The sequence below is a fragment of the Geotrypetes seraphini genome, chromosome 1, assembly GCF_902459505.1.
Source record: "Geotrypetes seraphini chromosome 1, aGeoSer1.1, whole genome shotgun sequence".
Classification (NCBI taxonomy): Eukaryota; Metazoa; Chordata; class Amphibia; order Gymnophiona; family Dermophiidae; genus Geotrypetes; species Geotrypetes seraphini.
In genome coordinates this window covers 12121966-12144752 of record NC_047084.1, presented here as the reverse complement: position 1 = coordinate 12144752, position 22787 = coordinate 12121966, and the positions used below count along the sequence as shown (strand labels likewise).

Genomic DNA, 22787 nt, shown 5'->3' with positions numbered 1-22787 from the left:
TTTGTGCACCCATAAGCATGTATGAGCCACCCTACTGCCTAAATGCTATTCTACAAAATCCCTCTTCACTTACACAATGTGCATTTTTGCAAGAAGGTTTACACAGGGAAAGAGATTGGTGGTCATAGGTAGTGCCGCACTTTTGTACATAACTTAAAGAATACTGTGCCTCATGACAATGAATTTAGGCCCTCTTATCAAGCTACATTAAGGTTTATTTTATTGCAGACCGCTGCGGTAAAAGCTCCAACATTCATAGAATTCCTATGAGCGTTGGAGCTTTTACCGCAGTGGCCTACGATAAAAAACCCTAATATAGTTTGATAAAAGGTGGCCTTACAGCTCTCCCTTCGTATTAGCGGGGGTTAGATGCAGAGCCAGCCCACAATAGGGAAAAATCGCGCTGACCCACCCGCGCTTCTTGAGACTACAACGGGAATTCTCGGCAGCCATTTTGATGACGGCTCTGCACAGGGCAGGAGCGCAAGACTGGCTGGATATGGAACACAATACCACAGTAAAATAAAGCCTGGGATATATAAAATAATATACAAAACAAGAAGTCAAGTTGAAATTTACTCTTAATATTATCAACTTGGGTTTACTTTTGTGAGCTGGATAAATACCTTTGGTCGCACACTCCACCAGTTTGGAATAGGTGAAACTGCCCATTGTTGGAAAGGGTTAAAAGCAGAAATTCTTTCTGGGATGGCTTTGCTATTTAGCAAAATTGGAAATTGAAGAACAGTGCACATGATTGTGCCAATAGGATATACTATTTGTGCAACAGGATGCACTATGGGAGCATCTCTATAACTGGACATTCCCTTTTACGTGCCCTGATGCCACATTGCGAGACTATTCTGGAAGCTCAAATTCAATTATAGAATACTAACGGAACCTGACATCAATGTACCTAACCTTTATGCACCTGCAGTTACATCGCTATAGACCCGACTTAACTGTGGTCATGTAAACATGACAAGCTCATGCGTGACAAATCTATCCATACCCTGCCCATGTGAACCCCTGCCTTGTGTTTAGGTGCTATGCCACCTATGACCTTACAGAGCACTGCTTCAGCATTTTGCTTGCCATGCGCATGCATAAGTGGTATTCTGAGCCAAGATATATGAGACAGATCCTATAGATATCACTTATCAAAGTGAGTAGTGGACCTTAAGCACCCTTAGTATACAGGTATCTTTACTGGGGTAATGAACATCATCATCGGTTCACATTCACTCACAAGAGCTGCTTATTATGGTATAAACTTTAACAAAAAAGAGGTCCACTACTTTCTTTGATAAATGATATCTATATGATCTGTTTCATACATCTTGGCTCAGCTTTGAGAAGTGATTGATTTTTGTTGAGCAAGATTTTTTGGTTCCAATTTTCTGGGATTAAGTAGTATTCTGTACATTTAGGCATATAAATGGCATGTAAATGTGACAGTTATAAAATTGGCATTTATTTGTAAGTTTAATAGTGTATACTATTAATAGCATTACCTAGAAATAAAAAAAAAAAAAACCTTCAAAGAAAAAGAAAAATCACAGAAACAATATAGAAAATTAAACAAAATTTTTTGGGTCTGCACACCATTACTTGTAATTACAACTGTGCCCCCGCCACACCTCTAATCCCTCTAATTTATATTCAGTTAAATTTTAGCTAGACAAATTGGAAAACAGTCCAGGAAATTTAAACCAAATGGAGGTGAGGTGTAGCCTAGTAGCCCTTGGCAAGTCACGTAATCCTCTATTGCCCCAGGTACAAAATAGGTACCTGTACTGTATATATGTAAACCTTTTTGAGTGCGGTTATATAACTACAAAAAGGCAGTATACAAGTCCCAGTCCTTTCCATTATCCCAGTAACAGTCCTAGAATTTGCTGGATAAATCATCTGCTTATCAGCACCATTCACTTTATGTCTTTTGAGTCTGAACAGCAACAAAATATTATAGAGAGACATATATATGTTTTATACAGTATGGTGGTGATGTTGCTATGACAAGCCATCTCGATACTCAGAAATAAAGGCCAACAGGCAAAGTTATAGGTGATATATTTTGTGTTTGTCCAAAGATGCCACTTGCAAGCTATTTTGTGGCCTCACTTTTCAAGTAAATAAATACCAAATAGCTTTGGCAATAACGCATGAAGCATGAACATCAGTATTACAGGCACTGTTATCATTAATGAATCATCAGAAGGAAATGCTTCCTAGAAACAAATGTGCCAGGAAGAAACTGGAACACAATCAAAAATCCTTCCGTACATCCAACGGATTTTCCCATGGGCAAGATTTATCGAAGTCTGATTTCTAATCTAATCTGCTACAATCAGGTAATAAAATGACAAAGTCCTGGTTCTAGTGGGGTTAAACTTCTGATCAAATGTAGCCATGGGAAAATACTTGCATCCAGGACAAAGTTTTGAACTGTAATCCTTGATCATGGAGGAGAGTGTGGCGCAGTGGTTAAAACTACAGTCTTTTGATCTTTTGATAAGCTGTACTACGATATGCAGAGTATATTTATGCCAATAGCTTTCCCCATGTCGCCTTGATAAAGAACTCGAAACGCATTGGCGTTCAGGGGACTGGTAACAAAGCTGAAAGCTAAGTATTTACTAAACAGCTCCAGCAGTTACAATATGTTATAGAAAAATGAGAAAAAAGATAATAACATAAAAAGATAATAATATAAAAAGTAAAATAAAGAAATCATTGAAAAAACATTAATACGGAGGAGGAGGAATCGCGGGTATATGAGGAATGGTTTTCCCTTCAAGCTGCATCAGCTTGTAGGGCGGTCTGATACCCTTGCGAACCTCTAATATAAACTCATGATTTTGGGTTTATTACTCTGTGAACTCTGTGACATTCTGTTATAAGATCTTAACGAGTAAATAGGAGGAATTTGTGTAGATGGCCCATTACTCTGTTGACATGTCTGGGTGGCCAGTCCATCACAATACTGGCTCCTCCCACATCCAAAAGGTCTTGTTCTGGATGTTTCAGACTTGGACAAAGTTTTAGTTGAAAATGTGTTATATAAACATAGTAGCAGTCTGGACAATCAAACGCCTGGACATACAGATAGACAATTAAAAAAAAAAAAAAAATTGGGGACATAATTTTCGAGAATGGACATTTTCCGCTGTCTACTTTGGGCAACTAGCACTCTATGTCCAAATCAGACTTAAGACATTTTTTTTATTATGCCCCTCATAGGATGTAGAGGTGTCAAGGGGGTGGGGTTTGGAGGGAACTAAAATCTACATGCACAAATTTTTTGGAGAAAGGGAACACATGTGTTGCACACTCAAAAGCACATACAAGTTTTGCATAAGTGTTTGTTTCAGACAGATGTTTACAGAAGGGAATAAGGATTTTATACTCCTTAATCCCCACTGTTTATTTCTTATTTTATATTGAAAAAATAACACAGATTGTAGCCTCTGAGATTAATTAGCAACACTCACATGTTCTAGTTTGCAAAATGGCCAACATACATACATAAGCTGTGAATTGAGCTCTTGAGTAAGAGCTTTTTTTTGAAGTTTCCAAGACAGTGGAAGTTGAAATTTCAAGGAAAGAATTATATCCTTCACAACTGGAGAAACTGATAATATATCAGGAGGCCAAATCATATGGTATGCCATCTTCTTAATGTGATGAGTAATGTAGGTCTACATATCTGTATAAGAGAATGCATTGGTATGTAGATTGGTACATACTGTTTGGGTGATCTTTGAAGTAAAAGTTTGAACATATTAAGTGTTTTTAGAGGGAAGGGGTTATCTCCCTCTATTTCATTTTTCTTTCTTCAGTTTAGATGATTGTATTTTTACATTATTTCCTCTCATTTTTCTTCTTTTTTTTCAATGACATGGAATATGTATAATTTGATTGGATGCATTCAGGTGTCCTGTGGTAAATTTGGGGTCTGTGTGTACTACCTGCATACTAAAAAGTATTGTGCAATTTTTCGAGTAGGAGGCATGTCTGGGTTCAGAGAGTAAGTGTCTCTGCACTATTCAGTTAGTGAATCTGCATTACTGTGGACTGATTAGTGCAGAATTACTGCATGACCTCCAGCTAGGGGAGCAAAACGATCAATTCCCAATGAAAACAATCTACAGCCCTATCCTGTGCTCTCAGTTGCTGATGCTGTATTGGATACAAGACTGATAGAGCCTGTAGCCTATGGGGCTCATAATCGAAACAGAAATACATCTAAAAACCGAATTAAATCAGCACTTGGACGATCAGTAACACAAGTCGTCCAAGTGCAGATAATTGAACCGGGTTTTAGACGTATCTAAAAATGACTTAGGCCTTCACAGTGCTTCAGTACACCCATAGGTAAAAGGGACGTTTCAGGAGGAGTGTCAAGGGCGGGATTTGGGTGGAAAGTGGGACGTCCTAGACTTATTCGTACTGCATGTATAACCAAAAGTTTTACAACACTGCCTAGACGGAACTTTGATGATGTGACTTAGGCCACATAAAACCAGGTCTAAGTCACAAGAAGGTATCCAAAGTGACCAGATAGGGACAAAGTGTGTGGGACAAAGTACAGACCCTACACACTTCCCCAGTGATCACTGACCCCCCCCTGCATAAAAATCGTAATAACAACTTTACATAACTGCCCCCAGAACATCAGCACCTGGCAGCCTGGCATAGGAAAGCCTAGTAGAGCTGCACAGGTTCTGCTTCTTCTGATCCTGGGCAAGTCACTTAATCCTCCAGTGCCCATTGCTTTGAATGCCAGTTTTGAAATGCCAAAAGCCACAAAAGGCGGTATACAAGACCCCATTCCCCTTCCTCCCAACATAAGGGAGTAAAGGAAATCTTGTCCTTGTGAAAATCCATAACACACTAGTGATATTTAGTAATATAACTAAAGAGACACTCTGGAAGGTGCTGCATTCTGTGCCTCTAATTTCTCATGGATCAGGAAGCCTAAAGGTCTAGGATGAAACATCTGGCAAAAATTATCAATTTGAGCTAGCTCTACTGTTGGAGGGGGGAGAAGGGGAAAGCAAGATGATGAGCATCAAGAGACTGATCTAGAAAATTTTCAGTACGGTATCTACAATATTTAAAAAATGTGATACTTCATGGCTGTCTATTCAGCATACTACTCTATTCCCAAACAAAGCAAGGTTAAAAAAAATTGTATTAAACCTCAGTTTGTATGCTTGAAGAGCTGAGCACTAAAAAAGGTTTCTAATTTCAAGCCAGATTTTATTTTTACTCTGATTACTGTGTGTATTAAAGGCTTTTGGAAGAAAGCCATGATTAGAAATGGACATCCCCTTCGTTTTTCACATGGTCTACATGAGAACAAGGCAGAACATAAATTACCCATCAAATAAACCAAAGAAAAATTAGTACTCTCTAAGCTGGATTTGTTTCCCATGAAAATGAGCACTTTCTTCCCCTACATGTACATAGAGCAAAAGGAATGCAGATGTGCGAGAATGGTGACAGAATCAAAAGGGAAAGAAGCACCCTCTATACATGTTCTGTAATCATTAAAAAAGATATCTATTTTCAAAATAAGCATAAACTGAGTTGTACTTAATAAATGACAGTCCCCAGGGTAGAAGCTTCTATCATGTGGCAATATTCTGGGACCCAGGTTAGACCTCAAAACAGAAGGTGAGGTCATCTAACGAGACCAAGGGCAATTATTCTGGTCATAGCAGCCTCTACCAAGCAGACTGAATTGGATAAAAAATAATCTGAATAAGTTTTACAGAGTATAATTTTAAATATTTCTCTTAGGAACCATCACAGCATACTTCTACACTTCCTCCTCTGTATTTGCGAATTCCGTATCTATGGACTCGCTTATTCGTGGTTTTAAATTTAAAAATTTATTTTCATTTTTTGGGCTATTTTAAGCCCTGTAAGCCCCCCCCCCCCTTAAGCCCAGGTTTTCGGGGCAGGAGCGATCTTCCCACGCTCCTGCCCCATGCAGATCGCTCACAGGAAATGGCTCAAGAGATTACAGGAGCTCAAGGCAGCCATTTCCTGTGAGCAATCTGCATGGGGCAGGAGCGTGGGAAGATCGCTCCTGCCTGAAAACCCGCTAGACCACCAGGTAAGGCTTAAGGGGGGCTTTCATGGATTAACATAGCCGGGGGAAGCAGGGATTAGGGGCAGAACTGGCCCAAATATAATTTGCGGTTTTTTCATATTCACGGCCAGCTCTGCCCCTAACTCCAGCGAATATGGAGGGGGAAGTGTACTATCAAATAGTGCCCCTCAGACCTTACAGTGGCTTTTGGTTAAACCAACTTATTCAACGTACAAAGTGCCAGTAGTATAGTAAGAGGGGGGAGGGTCTGCGGCACCTGTTCTCCTTCCCCACCCCCACTCCTGTCCGCACCAGTTTCATTTCCTTGTACCTCTGTAACATTCGTGGCACAACCAGTAACCCCCAACCGGCTGTTGCGCTTGTGTCGGCTCTTCTTCTGATGTCACTTCCTAGACCCACACCTAGGAAGTGATGTCAGAGGCATGACAGCAGGTTGGGGGTTGCGTCTCATGCCACAAGCGTTACAGAAGTACGGGGGAAGGGACATGTCATGCACAGCAGTGAGGGGCGGGGAAAGCGTGTAGGGATGGTTGGGTGGAGAAGAGGGATTGTTTTGTGCGTTTTTCATTTGGATATTTTATTTTTCGAAAATAGTGAAAAAAGATAGATGCACTAATGGTGAACATGTCTAGAAAGGTCATTTTCAGGGGAACCATTTGTGCATTTTCTCTACTCGAGTTTTGGACGCACTTCATAAAATGTCCAAACTTGTGCTTGGATTTCTTATCGAAAATGCCCTGTTCTACATCTTTTTTGAGATACAGTGACCAGAATTGCATACAGTACTCAAGGTAAGATTGCATCATGGAGTGATACAGAATTACAATATTCTTTGTCTTATTTTCCATCCCTTTCCTAACAATTCCTAGCATTCTGTTTGCTTTTATGGCCATTGCCACACCCTAGGCAGAAGATTTCAATGTATTGTCCACGATGACATCTAGATCTTTTTCTTGGGTGATGACTCCTAAGGTGGAATCTAGTATCGAGTTATTGATTTGGATTATTTTTCCCAATGTACAGTACATCATTTTGCACTGGTCCATATTAAATTTTATCTGTCAGTTGGATGCCAAATTTTCCAATTTCCTAAGGTCTTCTACAATTTTTCACAATCCTCATGTGCTTTAAAAGCATTAAATAGTTTTGTGTCATCTGCAAATTTAATCACCTCATTCAATGTTCCCATTTAAAAACATAAGAATTCTAATCTAATCTAATACTTGGTTTTGTATACCAAGACTTCAATCTAAGAGAGCTCGACTCGGTTTCTAATAGTTAGATTAAGCTGAAAGAAACATATTGAATGGATCTCAAAAAGGATTAATTACCAAAGTGTTTAGTAAACAGAAAAGTTTTCAAAGCCTTACAAAAAGAAGAAAGGGAACCAGAACTACTCAGGAAAAGTGGAAGATCATTCCAAAGTTGTGTGAACTTGAAGGATAGAGAGAGGCCAAAAATCTTGGTTCTTTTGATACCTTTACTAGAATTGTCATACTGGGACAGATTGAAGGTCCATCAAGCCCAGTATCCTGTTTCCAACAATGGCCAATCCAGGTCCCAAGTAGATCCCAAGTAGTAAACAGATTTTATGCTTCTTATCCTAGGAACAAGCAGTGGATTTCTCTAAGCCATCTCAATAATGACCTATGGACTTTTCTTTTAGGAAATTAGCCAAGCCTTTTTTAAACTCTACTAAGCTAACTGATTTCACCACATTCTCTGGCAATGAATTCCAGAGTTTAATTACACACTATGTGAAAAAATATTTTCTTTGTTTTGTTTTAAATCTACTACTTAGTAGCTTCATCACAGATCATTTATAAATATGGTAAATATAATTAACCCAGAACAGATCCCTGGGGCCTACAGTATTTACCCTCACCCATAGAGAAATGGTGATATAACTCTACTTTCTGTCCTCTATCCATTGACCAGTTCCTGATGCACAAGAGAGCATTGCCTCCTATCCCATTGTTTTTTAATTTTCTCAGGAGTCTTTCCTGAGGGAATTTCTCAATAGCTTTCTTAAAATCTAGATATACTACATCAAACCAGCTCACCTTTATCCACGTTTATTCATGCCTTCAAAGAATCACAGTAAATTTCATGAAGCATTTGTAAATCATCTAGGGGTGTGCAATCCAAAACTAAGTGATGTTTTGTTTCCTGTCTCTTTTGCAGGAATATTCAGTTTGCTATTTGTATTTTTTTAATTTCATTATGGGAATAAAATTGCTAATAGGGTGCACTCTTCTGAAAAAGTGATCACATGAATGGACACTGTTCATGAAGAATATTCACCATTTCTGAAAGATAGTGCACACATGCACACACCATTGCCCATGTGCAAAATTATGCATGCATGCACAAACTATCAGGAAAGAGTACAACACATCCTTCCAAAAGAGTGCATTTTCTTCATGACAAGTGTGCACTCTGAAAATAGTGTGTACTTTTTCAGAAGAGTGCAATATTGACCTCCTTGTTTCATGTTAAAAAAAATGACATGAAACAACATGCACACACCAAAAAATAACACATTGAGGGCTGTTTTTGAAAAGGACATCTAAGTCCGATTTGGACGTTTCCCATAAAATGTGCAAAGTCAGAGGCATAGAATCGTCCATTTTTGAAAGGCGACCCACTAGATGTCCCAGAATATTTTTTTTTGAAAATTGCCTACTTGTACGTCTTGGCTGACAGAATGCCAAACCCTTAGGATGCCTAATTTTATACCCCATATTCAACCACAGAAGCTTCCAAGTTGAAAATGTTCATATCCAGACCATTTTGACGAAGGAGGGGCCAGCATTATGATGATCTGGCCACACAGACATGGCAACAGAGTAGTGGGATACCTTAGAACAGGGATCTCAAAGTCCCTCCTTGAGGGCCGCAATCCAGTCGGGTTTTCAGGATTTCCCCAATGAATATGCATTGAAAGCAGTGCATGCACATAGATCTCATGCATATTCATTGGGGAAATCCTGAAAACCCGACTGGATTGCGGCCCTCAAGGAGGGACTTTGAGACCCCTGCCTTAGAAGGTACTGCTGTGAACTTCACATAAAAGATACCAGGTGCACTTCTCACCATAACCCACTTCTAATTTATGGCGAGTCCCCCAAAACCTACTAGACCCACCTCTTTACCACCTAATAGCCCTTATAACTGCGGGTGGCACCTAGATGGCAACAGAGTAGGGTTTTGGTGGCCTCACACTTTCTACACAAATGTAGTGGCCTGGGTCTTCCTCTCTATGGTTCACTAGCCCACCCACTGGGTTATTTAAGACACCTGTGTACTATTCTACTAGTCTTTCCCATACCAAATGCTGCTATTCTGGGGGGTTGGTGGGGAGATCATATCTTCATGTATCCAGCGGTCATCTGGTCAGCTTGGGTTCCTTTATGGCACTTGGATGCTTCTAAAACAGGTCTAGCCAAAAATATCTAAGTTCCATTAGGGACATCCTGGGAAAAGTTTGATTATTGCCGCATGACATCCAAGTATTACCCACCCAAAGCGTGCCCATAATAAGCCTCCAAACATACCCCCTAGATAGACATGCCTCCAGATACACAGTAAGCAAAATGCCTTACTAGACTTTCAGAAAGTCAGCTTCGAAAATAGGCGCACACGGATGTCCTGGCAATTAGGACGTCCAAGTGCTGACTTACGACAGTTTTTGAACATCATTATTTTTTTTTTATTATGAACCCCATTTTCTACTGTGTGCTCCGAGGGCTTTCACCAGCTCTATATATTCTCTCTTTCAATTCCACCTGGTTGAGACACAGGCTTGTGCTTAGCTGCGAGTCCTGTGGAATGGAATTCATTTTATTTTAAAAAAATTATATCCCACAATTCTAGGCAGGTTACAGCTATTACGTACATAAAATTTTACGTGTCAATTACAAGACAAACAGCACTCACTAACTCAAAAATAAAAAATAAAAATTAAATTAACAAACTTAAAATCTGAGGTCAAACTGCCAAAAGCTCTAACAAACTGAAAAGTTGTCAAGCATTTTCTAAATTATGAGGCAGAGCTAATTTTCTAACCCCCTCTTTTATAAAAGCCGGCAGAAACATAAGACAGGTTGCTGAGTATTTTTTTTTTTTCACAGTACAGCTCCTCACATTCCCATGGGGTAGGAAACACCTGTCTCTACCTGCTTCTCTGTTTGTATTTCTCACCAATTCTGAACCACTGAGCTTGGGCAATGCTTTGTACACTAAAGGATGCATCATAGGTAAAGAAAATAGGGACTCTTTCTTGAGAGGAGAGCGTTTACTATTTAGCTGACATTATTTTGCTGTGTAGAATACCACACGCGCATATGTACAAACACACATACAGAGCAAAATAATTAAGGCCTTACCACCATGATTTTTGCCTAGTTCCCTTTGTTTGTCTCCTTATTTTGCACTGCCATGATACTGTGTACACGTGTAAGAAAGACATATGAAAGTAGAGACTGGCAAACGAGAAAGCCACAATGGAAAAAACACAAACCCAGAAAGGAGCCTCTTCGAAAATGAAAAATGCAAAGTTTATCAGCTGATGCAAATGCATTAGTAAGAAATGTTGCGACTGAATAGATACTAGCAATATTGTTTTATTAACCAGGCTGCTCGTCCACCCACAGCTTTACCTGGACCAGGTGACTTTATCTTCACCACCTTACCAGCTGCCTGGGAGCTTGCCCATTTCATGGTTCAGAGGACCTACTGAGGTGAGGGACACTGCCTAGCCAGAAAGTGCAATAAAAAGAGAGCAGCCCAGTCAGAGTATTTCATCTGTAGAAATATTCAGAACAATTCATCCAGAACACAAAACAAAGCAAAACTGAAGCTCTTCAGGGTTCAGAGGACATTAATTAATCACCAGTGCTTCTCTGAGGCTCACGTGTGACACAGTGTTCTCAACGGAATTAGCCCTTTTTCCCTGCATTCTCAGGTAGCTTTTATCCTGTTATATTCAACACCATAATTATAACGACAAACCTCATTAGTTTTTTGCAAGAACAGACTGTGCAATGTGTGTGTGTGTGTGTATATATGTGTGTGCACGCGCACACACACACACACATGCACAACTTAATTGGAAAATGAGCCATTAACAAGAAATAACTGAAGGCAATAATTGGCACCAATTAGGATTTGCGCATGCATCTGGTTGTGCACTATTCAATAATGCTGGGTGCCCAAATCCCACAGCGTGCAACCCAAAAGGGGGTGGGGCAATGGGTGGGGCATGGGCAGGTCAGGGACACTCTGAAAAGTTGAATGCAGTGTTGGGAGATCCACACCCTACTTGTGTGCCAGGATTTATTCCAGATTTCAGCTAGTGTAATTCTGGCACTGAATTCTGAGTGATATTTATATAAAGTGTGTCTGTGTCTGTCTGTCTGTCTCTCTTTAATTTGAAATTAGAAAGCAATGCTTCTAATTTCTCAAGTCATGCAGCTCTAGCAAGGATGATGTGATATGTGTGTGTGGGTGGGGAGGGGGGTGATTCTTTTAGCCCCCAGAGGGGCAGAACTTGTAACTTAAGTTTTGGGATTTTCATAAAACTCTCCTTAGGGATGAGCATGTCAATATAAGAAAGGGCAATACCTACTCGCCAACACTCAGTCAAGATTTTAAAAAAGCTGTAACAGTGACTACAGCAGCATGTTCTGACACATTCTTTTCACAAACTAAAGCCTGCTAGCGACAGCAGAACAGATTGCACGTATCTGCTGGGAATAAGCCAGATGCCAGTGGAAAAAAAATGCACGTGTACACCTTGGCAGGAGAAATAAGTGTAGAAAAAGAAAAAATTATTTAGAGCTGTACTATGAAATACCTTAAATCCCAAATAGCACTTTATTGATTTACAGTAACTCTAGCCCACAAAACTATTGAGCACGTGTGAAAATGTGGGCCCCTCTTTTGTGCAAAGGTACTTCTTTCTCCCTCATTAGCCTCACTAGCATCACCATCAGAGTGTCCCTAACTTCCTGTGTTTACTTTTCTGGAATCGCTCAAAAATATGCAGTTCATTAACTTCAGTCAGAAAATCATGTAAGCTTGAAAAGATGTCCCTACACACAGCCAGAAATGCTGCCTTCCAGAATGTTGAGAACTTCAGAGAAGGAGCGGTCCTAGCCATTATCCCACCAATCTCAGAATGCCTTTGTACTGGATTCAGAAGGGCCTGTGCAAGGCTGGGTTTACATAGGCTGGGGCTCTTGGCTAAAATTTGAATGAAGACCTCAAAGTCCACCACCAAGCTGTATTTTCCTCAGCTTCAAGCAGATATGAAGCCCCCCACCTGCATCAGATGTCATTTCAGCTACAATGTGCCATTTGGATGACTGGATTGCATGGGGTGGGGAGTCAAATGGTAGGATGGGGCCAAGGAGAAACCATGGTAAGCTATATAAAGTCCATGGTGAAGTTGCAGAAATATGAAAGGACCACTAGAGCTCTAAGCAACTCAAACCCCTCCCCCTCCCCCCCCAAAAAAAAAGGAAAAGCAGTGAGAAGCAGCCAGGCTAAGAATGCTAAAGAAACACAATACAGTTATAAGGGGGGAAGTTATTAACATAGGCTCTTGTTAAATTGGATTATTATACCACAAGTTGGATGATCATAGCACAGAGCTTCATTGCATAAAAGGGTGAAATTAACAACATGGGCTATCATTAAGACTAGTTATTGTACCACAAGGTTCCATTTTATGCAGTGAGATTCTATGCTAAAATAGCATTACTTCTTAATTATATCCCAAGTTGAAAATTCCCCCCTCCACCGCCAAATGGGACCCTGTGCAAAATAACCCAATTTATCAGTAGCCCACATTGATAACTTCCCCTTAAATATGTAAAGCAGTTTCCATAGTTCCCATCTATCCTCTAGAAGCCTCTCCCAATTAAAGGCAAGATTTACAATGTATTTTAGGAGACAGCATGCAAGGCAGATGATGCCATGGTACAGCACAGGGTGGCTTACACCTATTACTATTTATTTATTTATTTAGATTTTTATCCGTCCTCCAGGTAGCCTACAAGCAAACATTCACAGTGGACAATGCAAAGACTATACAGTAGTTTAAGTACAAGGACTATATGGCAATTTAAGTAGAGGTTCAGAATGGAGAAGAGAGGGTAGAAGGGAAGGGGAGTTTAAGGGGGGTGAGAGGTAGATTGCGGTTGTAATTTTAGTTGAAGAGGAGGGTCTTTACTGCTTTCCGGAAGGTCATCAACGAGTTCTGTAATCTGATTTGCGGAGTGAGTTGGTTCCAGAGTTGGGGGTTGAAGTAGCTCTAGGAGCGTTTGCAGGTGCCACAAGGCACTAGGGAAATACATAATACAATATTTTGATGAATATATTTTTTCAGGGGAAGGTAACATATATTAGTGTGCAAGTTTTGGCAGGGTCAAAAATTATCAGCTGCCTTCTTATGCTAGCCAAGGATTGAAAGCTCTCTGACAAAGGTCAGGAAGGAACACATTTCTGTAGTATGCAAGTCCTAAGCTAATAGAAGAAATAAGCATGGTTAAATTCTTTGCTCTGTAGAAGGGTTTCTAGAACTACATTATATTATAATCCAGTTTCAACATATGCAACCTTTTTTCTCCCCTCTGTAGAAATGATGCTTTAGCAGATATTAAAATATCAGCTGACATTCAAAGTCTTCAGTGACCTGTTCCTGGCCAGATCCAAAGGCCTTTATTCTATCCTCATCCTTTTTTATCTATCTGCTGCTTTTGACACTGTTGATCAGCACTTATTCCTTGAAATGCTGCCCTCACTTGGATTTCAGGAATCAGTTATTTCTAGGCTTTCTTCTCTCTCCCATCGTACTTTTAGTGTATGTCCTTCACTGCAATCCCACTATTGGTCGGTGTACCTCAGGGCTCTGTCTTGGGACCTCTTCTTTTTTCCATCTATACTCATTCCCTGTCTCCTCCCATGTTTTTCAGTATCACCTTTATGCTGATGACTCCTAGATCTCTCTCTACTCCAGAAATTCCGACAGGAATCCAGACCCAAGTCTCAGCTTGCCTGTCCAACGTTGCTGCCTGGATGTCTCACCACCATTTAAAACTGAACATGGCCAAGACTGAGCTACTTATCTTTCCTCCTAAATATACCTCTCCTATAGCACTTTCATTCTCCCTCTCATCAACTCACAACCTCAGGGTCATCTTTGACACCTCTCTCTTTTCCTGCACAAATCCAATAGACCCCTAAAGCCTATAATTTCTTTCTCTATATCACCAAATCTAACTTTTCCTTTCTGAGCACACTACCAAAACCCTTATCACCTCTCACTTAGATTACTGCAACTTGTTTCGCATAGGTTTTCAACTAAACCATCTCTCTCCCTTTCAATCTGTTCAAAATTCTGCTGCATGACTTATATTCCATCAGTGTTGCTACACTCACATTACCCCTCTCCTCAAATCACTTCATTGGCTCCCTATCCATTTCCACATACAGTTCAAACTCCTCTTATTGATTTACAAATGCATTCACTCTGCAGCTCCTCAGTATCTCTTTTCTCTCCTTATACTCCTCCCTGGGAACTCTGTTCATCAGGTGTCTCTTATCAGTACCCTTCTCCTCTACTGCCAACTCCAGACTCTGTCCATTTTATTTTGCTGCACCATATGCCTGGAACAGACTGCCCAGGTCAGTATGTCAAGCTCTGTCTGACAGTGTTCAAATCTAGGCTAAAAGCCTACTTTTTAAGACTCCATTTAACTCCCAACTCTTACCAGTGTCTGTTTTATCATTCCCTCTGTGAGAAATTCTCTAATCCCTATTTTTCCGGTTTGTTTTGATTAGACTGTAAACTCTATCAAATAGGCATTGTCTTTTACATGTTTAATGTACAGTGCTGTGTATGTCTGACAGCGCTATAGAAATGATAACTATTAGTAAGATAAGAATTTGGGCTTAGCACATCTTAACACACTTTCCCATGTGCTACGCCCAGATTTGATGTGACAGGATTTAGCGCTATTTTTATTTTTTTGCAGGTCCTGAATTAATTTTTCCCCATGTTTGTATAGTAGGTACTGTATCTGCAGTACAGTGCAGGCTATGTTTACATTGTTGAGGTTACTTCCCCACAATTTCTAAGAACTGCAAAATATGTTACCTAGCTGACGTGCGCTATCCCTTTATTCTTTTTGTTTCCACCATCTCTTGAGAGGGCATTCCTGGCATCTACTACGCCTCCCCTGAAAAAAAAAAAAAAATTCTTGTTGTTGCTTTTGACTCTACCTCCTCCCTATAGCTTCATATCACATCTTCTAGGCTTATCTGTTCAGTAATTTATTTCAAGTATTTAAAAATCTGTATCATATTAGAGCTGGAACCTCAGCACCCTGAGGTTGTCGGTTCAAGCCCTACGCTGCTCCTTGTGACCCTAGGCAAGTCACTTATCCTCCACTGCCCCCGGTACATTAGATAGACTGTGAGCCCACTGGGACAGATAGGGAACATGCTTGAAGTACCTGCATGGTTGCAAAGCTACAAAAAGGCGGTATACAAATCCCTATCTCTATATTCCCTCTATCCCTACTCTCCTCCAATACTTTTCTCATTGTCTTCTGATGGAGGACTCATGCCATTTTGGTTGCTTTTCTCTATAAGGGTTCCAGTCTCTTTATGTCCTTAGTAACACAGTAAATGATGGCAGATAAAGACCCACATGGTCCACCCAGTCTGTCCAACAAGGTGGTTAGAGCTGTGCCTACCACTCTGTGAGGGCCCCAATCACCCATGCATAAATGCTGGTTGTGAAGTCTTCACCATCCCAAATATATAGGCAGCCAAGATGAGGAGGATGAAATGTGAGTATAGCCAAGACTACAAATATTACCGACAGTGCAAGAGTAGCCAAATGGTTAGTACAGTGGACTGAGATCCTAGGGAAATAGGTTTTATTCCTGCTGCTGCAGCCCCTTGCGATCCTGGGCAAGTCACTTAACACTCCATTGCCCCAGATATATATATATATATATATTTTAAAAACCCTTAAGATTGTCAGCCTGTCTGGTACAAAGTACCTGCATATACTATGTACAGAGTGTTCATCTAGTCAAAAGATGTCTGGTACAACACTATCACTCATAACAATAAAATTATCAACAAAACTGGAGTTGCTGATGCTTCATCTGCCTTCTGCTATTTGCAGACCATAGAAGTCTGTCCATCATCGGCCTCAGTTCCTCCATGCTAGATCTGGCTAATCTTTCAGTCTTTTGCCATTTGCAGGACACAGACTGTCCAGCATCAGCATCAATTCCCTCTACTCTTGCCCATGATAACACCTCAGCAGCCACATTTTGTTTCCATCCTCTTTCTATTTAGGTATCCCCTGTGTCTCTCCCATACATTTTTGAATTCTCTCATCATTTTTGACTCTATCACCTCTCCTGGAAGGGCATTCCCAAGTGTCCACTATCCTCTCTGTGAAAAAGTATTTCCTAAGTCTATCTCCCTGTAACCACCAAAGATATGAGATATAGCCTCCAAAATGGAACACAGTACTTTCAATGACGCCTCACCAGTGCCCTCTATGGGGAACTCTGACCTCCTCCTTTTTGCTTGTTATGTCAATCCCTATTCAGCCTAGCATCCTTCTCATTGCATTGTTTCACCTCCTTCAGATCCTTAAACACTATCATCCCAAAGTTCTTGGAGTGTGCTCATCAGCCTCATCCCTCCTATCGCATACAGTTTCTTTGGGAGGGGTGAGGGTGGGGGTTACCTTAAATGTATCACTCTGCCCTACATTAACTGCCAAGCATCCAACCAGACCTCTAGTCTTATAGATCACTTCTTATTTTGCCTGCTCCTTTTGGGTTGTCCACTCTGTTGCAGATCTTTATGTCATCTATAATAAGGTCAATTGCCTGCAGAACTAATCTTTGAAGCACTCCATTACTCATCTTTCTTTCTTCCAAATGAATGCAATCTACCATTACCCTCTGTTATCTGTCAGTCAACCAATACTTTATTATGTTGACCAACCTCAGACTTGTTGATAATCCTCCTATAAGGAACCATATCAAATTTTTGCTGAAAGCCAAGTACACTAAAGCCAAATACATGTCTTTTATTTATTGTCACTCAAAGAAATCAATCATTTGACACAATTTCCCTCTGGTAAAATTTATGTTTCTTTCAATCTTGAAACCCACTGGATTGTAAAAAAATTAAATATCCTTCCCTTCATCAGCCTTTCCATTTATTTTCTTACTACCGGAGATGGTCTCCTACTACTCCATTGTTACCATCTTTGTGAAAAGGGACCACATTTGTCTTTCTCCTGACAGGTGAAACCTCTCCGGTCTTCAAGCATCTGTTAAACATATCCTTCAGAGGACCTGCCAGAAGTTCTCTGAACTCCTTTCGTATCTTGGAATGTATTCCAAATGGCCCATGGCTTTGTCCACTTTCAGCCATGCAAGTTCTTCATAAACATCCTCTTCTGGTGTATGCAATCCATTCTGACATGTCCTTTTGCTGGCTATCCACGGCACCACTTCAGGTTTTTCTTCTGTGAATATTCTACAGAAGTATTTAACATTCCTTCTTTTTCCACTGTTATTCCTTACACATTGATCTTCAGTACCTTTCAGTTTTAGAACTCCATTATAATCTTCCTCCTTTCCACAACACAATGGTGTAGAAAACAGGGGTAGGGGGGCGGACTGCCCCAAGTGCTGTCTTTGTAGGGACACTGGCGCCTCTGCTCCTCTCCACTCCCCCGTATATCTCTTTAAACTTTCATCATCAACATGAGCCGAGGCTGGCGCAAGCAGCAGATAGAAGATGCTGCTCATGCCGATGAACATTTAAAGAGGGTCGGGGCAACGGTGGGAGGTACACAAGTAGCATGGAAGAGTAAGGGTGCGAACGGCGCAGTGATGCCAGACAGCACACTCCCTCGCTACGCCACTGCCACAACAAACCTGAAAAATATCTCATCACTTCATTTTACATCATTGGCCACCTTTTTGGATTTATCTTTAAGTTTCTTTAACGGATATTCTTTACAATGTTTTTCTTTTTGTTGTCCTTGGCATTTTTTGAGTGTTAGCTTTTAGCTCTTCTTTTATCAACCACCTCTCTGAAAAACCATAATGGTTTTCTTTTCCTTCTGCTTTTATTTTACTGTCTTAACAAAAAGATCAATTACCCTTTTTATAGCTCCTTTCAGTTAGGCCAGGGTCCTTCTACTTACTTCCCTTATCTCTTCCCATCCTGCCAGTTCTTCTTTCAGGTATTGCCTTATTAAAGTCAGTAGGTTTGAAATCCAGTACTTTTGAGTTTGATGTATTTAGATCAGGGCTGAGCAACTCCGGTCCTCGAGGGCTGGAATCCAGTTGTGTTTTCAGGATTTCCCCAATGAATATGCATTGAAAGCAGGGCTTGCAAATAGATCTCATGCATATTCATTGCAGAAATACTGAAAACCCAATTGGATTCCGGCCCTCGAGGACCGGAGTTGCCCACCCCTGATTTAGATGCTGGTTTAGCTTTTAAATCAAACCTTGATGATTACTGCTGCCCAGTTTGGGCCCCCATTTGATTTTTAGAAACATTCCACCCAACAATCAGCACTATTTAACTAGCCAGGAACAACTCCTGGCCAATTAAAAACCATTTGGCCAGCTAACTGCTAATATTCAGTGAGAGACAGCTGGCGACCTCTGCTGAATATCAGTGGTTAGTATCTAAAACTTGGCTAGCTATATCATGCAATAGCCGCCAATTTTAAGTGCTGACATGCAAAGTTTAGTGGCCAAATCAGGCTGTGCAAATAGGTCTATCTTTGGCCGCTATAACTTACACGGTTGGTGTCGACCGTGGATATGCAATGAGAGGCCATTTCCAGGGATTGGCATTGAATATCTGGTTTATTTTTAGCTGGCTAAGTTTTAAGTGCTGACCGGTCAAGCTTAGTGGCCAAATTGAGCCATGCAAATTGCAAATCTTTGGCTACCATAACTTAGCCAGCCAGTGCTTAAAATTAATTTACTACTATTATTACTACTACTACTACTAATAATAATAATTTCTATAATGCAACTAGACGCAGCGCTGTAGTCAGCTAAGTTTGAGCCAGCCAAAAATCAACCAGATATTCAATGCCAGTCACTAGAAACAGCCTGGCACTGAAAATCCGCATTAAGCATCAACCATGTGAGTTAGCTGGCTTGCCTCCCATGTTCTGACTATTGGCCCCACTAACTCCATTTCTGAGCAACAGATCCAGCATTGGACCTTCCCTTTTGAGTTCCATCATCATTTGGCTTAAAAGAGTTTCTTGAAAGGTACTCACATTCTCTCTACTTCTTCTTGATTCTGCAGTTCATATTCAACATTTTGAAATCTCCTAGAAAGCATACTCCACCTTTGCTCCAAGATGGTCTGTAGACATCTGTGTCTATATAAGAACCATCTTCTCTTTCCAAAATAGTCACAGTGCTTCCTCTTTTCTCCATTGCTCTGCCTTTCAGTTAGAAACATAGAAATATGATGGCAGATAAAGGCCAAATGACCCATCCTACCACTTTTTAGCCATCTCTACCCCTCTAAAGCAAAGTATTGCCCACTATGCCTGTATCCCATTCATGTGATTCATTGAATTCTGTCTCTGTAATAGTGGTTATATCTAAGCCCTCTTCCAATATTAGGACTTGTTGTTGTTTTAGTCTTTGAGAATTTGTACTCTTTACTTTCCAGGTTTCCAACTATTTTGTGTTGTCTTGCTTATGTTCTGTGTAGCTCCTCTACTTTGTTGCAGATGAGTGAATTTTCTGAGGTATCTTTGACTATTTTCCCTGTTGTCATTTTGTTGCTGAAGATATCTTAGGCTTATGCATTCTGACTTGCCACAACTGTGTTTCCCCGAAAATAAGTCAGTGTCTTAAATTTATTTGGGGTCCCAAAAAGGCACTATGTCTTATTTTCAAGTAGGGCTTAATTTTTTCATGTACATGATAGTCTCTCCCTTCCTCTCCTTCACACCAATTCTTCCTCTTTGCTTTCCCCCATATGTGCAACATCTTTCTTCACGTCTCACCCATCCCCTTGTGCCTTCCCTCTGCAGTATCTTTCTATCCCTCCATCCCTCGTAAAGCAGAACCCTTGCCCAGCTTCCATCCTTCCTTCCCTCCCATCCCTCGTGCAGCAGAACCCTTTGCCCAGCTTCCATCCTTCCCTCACTCCCACCCCCTGTGCAGCAGAACCCTTGCCCAGCTTCCATCTTTCCCTCCCTCCCATCCCTCGTGCAGAATCCTTCAGCACCTGCTGCCACCCCCGTCATGCAGCTGAACCCCCGCTGACCCTCCATCCTTCCCTCCCAACCAATCCCTGCTGGCCGTAACCATAAATACCTTGCTGCAGAGGAGCGTCGAGCCAGCAGCACTCAGAGGCTGCTTTGTGGCCTTCTCACTGGTACCGTCTGCAAAAACTTAGGCGCCTGAAATGTAAGCGAGGGTTTTAAAGGCCTACATTTCAGGCCCCTAAGTTTTTTGAGAATCACACTTAGCGGGGCCTAACTCATGCTCCACCCATAGAAATGCCCACTTAGGTATTAGGCACCACTAAACACATTGCGATAGGCACCTATCTTTTATAGAATTGGATTACCTATTACCCAATTAAATTTTTTTAACCAATTATTGAGGCTGTTAAGAGTATTTTGCCAATTAGGCACCTTTTATATAATCAGCCCCTTACTGTCTACAAAATTGGAGATGATAAGTACTCAGGCAGTAATTTTGTAAATGGATGCTTGCAAATGCCAACATTAAGTGCATAGCCGTTAATACAGAAAATAGAAAATTAGTCATTTCATGACTGTTGTAAAATTGCCTTAGAATGTGGAAAAACCCTACACAAGGGCACTTTAAGGCCACTTTTTGCCACAGCTTAGTAAAAGAACCCCAAAATAAGAAATACTTGCTATGCATTCTGGTGTCAAATGTTTTCTAGTTAATTCTACAGATCCTATAAAGAAGAATCCAGTGTTCTCCCCAGGGCCTTTCAGCCGGGCGCTCCGCCCAGCTAATTTAGATGAGCGCCCGGCTGTAATCTCGATCGCAATCCTGCTGCTGCTGCCGCCTTCTGCTCAACATTTTAAAAAAAAAACAAACCTCATTGGCTTGGAGATTTACCGGGCTGACTCGGCACAGCCTGAATCGCAGGAGTCTGACATTTTTATTTTATTTTTTTTAGTTTTTAACGCCAGCAAGTGACTTGAACCCATGCTCCCCGGCGGGGTTCTAACGTGCATGCCGCTTCCCTCCGAAACCGGAAGTCACGTCCCGAGGGGGGAAGAGAAGGGAAGTCGGCATGCACACGCCCCGGAGCATGGGTGCGCTATAGGAGACAGGTCAGCTTACAACTTGTTCTTGCTTGCTTCGGGTTTTCCTCGCTGTCGGGTCCTGCCTACTTTCTGTTTCCGTGAAAGCAGGACCCGGCAACGAGGAAGGCCCAAAGCAAGCAAGAGCAGCGAGTTGTAAGCTTCCCTCCGTTGCTGATTTATGGAAGTTAGGTCAGCGATGGAAGGAAGCTTACAACTTGCGTTAGTCCAGCCCTGCACAACATGCGGCCCAAAACGGATGTCACTGCCGATATGGCTCTCACTCCGCTCTCCTTTGAAGATTAGCTCAGGAGGCAAGATTTAGCCTGAGATCAGACGAACATTAAAGGGCATCTGAGCAGATTGAGGAGAACATGTCCTGTTTTTCCATGCCTAAAAATACCACTTTGTCTAATGTAATCTCTGATCAGATCCTTAAGAGTGATGCAACTATGTATGCTGGACAGTCTCCTCCAGTAAACAGAGCTTTAAAGCCTGCAGCCATACAGAACCAGATGGTCAAAGGGCTCCAAAGTGTAGTATTGCCAAGGGATCTGTCTCACAAGTTTCTGCTGCTGGCAGATGTCAACACAGCACAAGAAATAGAGACTTGTGGCATTCTGTGTGGAAAGCTGATGCATAATGAATTTACTATTACCCATGTAATAGTGCCAAAGCAGTCTGCTGGACCAGACTACAGTTTAGTGATATGGGGAATATGGAAGAATTATTCAGTGTTCAAGATCAACATGATCTCCTCACAGAAGAAAGACGGAGAGAAAGAGAGAGGCAGATACTGGAGAGGGAGAGAAGGGAAGGGGAGAGAGATGTCAGACCATGGGGTGGAGTGGCAAGGAAGGAAGGAAGGAAAGGAGAAGAGAGAGATGCCAGAGCATAGGGGAGGGGTGGAGACAAAAAATGGAGAGGGGTTGAAGCTGAAATAAATCATGTACAAAGGAGAGAAAGGGCACAGGATATAGAGTTTACTGAAGAGACATAGAAAGAGGGAATATACCATATGGAACAGAGAGAGAGCAGACACTGGATGGAAAAGGCAGAAAGGGTGGACAGTGGATGCAAGGGGCAGAGATAGGGTAAACAGTAGATGGAAGGGGTAGAGAGAGGGTAGAGGCTGGTGAAAGGGGCAAAGAGAGAGGACAGATGTTGCCTGGAAGGGAGCGAGGACAAATGCTGAATAGAAAGAAGAGAGTGAAGAGAAGATGACTAAAGCAGAAACGACAAAAGGTAGAAAAAAAATATTTTTTTTGCTTTATG

The 22787-nt window shown here is 41.2% G+C and overlaps 1 protein-coding gene across 12 annotated transcripts in view; it reads right to left on the bottom strand.

Moving 5' to 3' along the window:
* The window catches only part of MEF2C (myocyte enhancer factor 2C), a 498913-nt gene that overhangs the window by 387413 nt on the left and 88713 nt on the right, over positions 1-22787 (bottom strand). Inside the window, exon 1 of one of the 12 annotated variants that reach the window (XM_033920835.1) lies at positions 15288-15306. The exons of the other annotated variants lie outside the window; for them this stretch is intronic. The gene's annotated coding sequence lies outside the window, so the exon portion shown is untranslated. Of the gene's footprint in view, positions 1-15287; positions 15307-22787 lie in introns of those variants that run through there. 12 annotated transcript variants of the gene reach the window in all.